Below are 2,004 nucleotides of genomic sequence, written 5' to 3'. Positions count from 1 at the left end.
AGCCTCATAAACAAGGTATAAAGATGAAATAATGAGTAAGATGAGCAAGTAAAAGACAAAAACAAGCAGATTGAGAACGAGATAGGACAAAATAAAAGATCCCCAAGTTGGAAGAACAGATTAAAGTGACTGGAGCTCAGAGAAAGGATTCCAACCATAAGCCATAAAAAGCCATCTCGATGATGGGGAGGACATGGAAACTAAAAATTGACACAAAGCTAAGACAGAAAAGAATTGGCATAAATGCAAATATAAATCAAAAAGGTAGAGAAAGAGGAAAGTCCGACAACTGAGGTTCATGCAGCACAAATGACTGGGGTAAAAGAAAGAATGTCACAGACCTGAGATGTACAAAGGACGAACATTGGGATACTTGATCCTCTTCTGGTATAGAACCAGAAACACTGGGGAGAACTGGTTAAAATCAATGATGTGGCAAGCTCAGCAGAAACTACAGAAGCATGAGGCCGTGAAAACCAGGCCTGAGATGAAGAATGTAAGAAAGAACCAATCATTTGATCCCCAATGGCAGTGATATCACTTACCATCAGAGTAACTCCATTCCCCATGAACTAGTACAAGACTTTTCGGGGAATGTCTGAATTTGTTTTTCTTTCTTTTTGTATCCTTATTTCATTGCGATCACAAAAATGAAGTTAAGATACATAATCTGTACGAGTTGTTAACCGATTTTTTAAAAAAATAGGTAAAGTGCAAAAGTTCGTAAGGAAAAAAAGAAGTCTTCTAAACAGTGGATTGCCATGAAAAAGAATAAGCTTTTGGTTTATACAAAATGCTTAATGGGAATACTGTGCAAGAAGGTTGTGTCACCTTCCTATTGTTGGAAGGGTATAGTCTAATGTCGTTTGCATTATAGACTAGAACAGTAAATGTTATTACATACAGGAGGGAGAGCTCTTTCAACAGCTTGGCACAGCCAAAAAACATTTTAGCAATAGCTCTAGGTAATGTTTCTGTTAAGAGGTGAATAATATGTTTTGAAAACAAAATATTTCAGTTTATCCTCACTAGAAATAACAAAATTGCTAAAAAACTGAATCAAATGTGAAAAAAGCCACAAGAGTCTGTTCTAAAAAAGGCAACTAAAGAAGCTTGATCAAAGCTTCATTTCCCTAAATAAAATTACACATTAAAAATATGTGCAACTGTCATTTGGATTAAACCCGCAATTTACAAATTTCAATATCTGAAAAGATACCAACATTTCACCTTGTCATACATTTGTTTTTTTCTTACAATGTTTGTTGTGCCCGGCATGGCCAGGTGGATAAGGCGCTCGACTCACAATCTGAGGGTCGCGGGTTCGAATCCGCATACCACCAAACATGCTCGCCCTTTCAGCCGTGGGGGCGTTATAATGTGCCGGTCAATCCCACTATTCATTGGTAAAAGAGTAGCCCCAGAGTTGGCGGTGGGTGGTGATGACTAGCTGCCTTCCCTCTAGTCTTACATTGCTAAATTAGGGACGGCTAGCGCAGATAGCCCTCGTGTAGCTTTGCGCGAAATTCCAAAACAAACAAACAATACAATGTTTGTTTTATGATGAGATAAAGAGAAAAAAACAGATGCACAGCATGCATTAATAAAATAAGAAATAACAAGTGTCTACCATGTTTCCTGTTCATCTTATCTATAATACTCCAAATAAATACCACAAGCATGGTATATAGGATACATAGGTACAACATAAATATTTCTGTTAAGTTCTTTTTACCACCTCTTTTAATAGGACTGTTTGTGTAGGATGGTAGCCACTAGTAGTGCAACATATTATTGTTATACCATATTATAAAAGAAGATAAAAAAATATATCCATTGGGCTTTGGATGTTTAGTACTTATTAGATTTGATAATTATATACGAGATAAATAACATTATTTTAATTACCTCTGTCAATCTTTATCCCTTTCTCTTCCTATTGCTGTAACTGATATATATATATATATACACCTGGGAAAAAAGTTAAGCACCCCCGTGTTTTTT

This window comes from Limulus polyphemus, unplaced genomic scaffold, assembly GCF_000517525.1.
Source record: "Limulus polyphemus unplaced genomic scaffold, Limulus_polyphemus-2.1.2 Scaffold0, whole genome shotgun sequence".
In the NCBI taxonomy this organism is placed as follows: Eukaryota; Metazoa; Arthropoda; class Merostomata; order Xiphosura; family Limulidae; genus Limulus; species Limulus polyphemus.
This window is presented reverse-complemented; position numbering follows the sequence as displayed.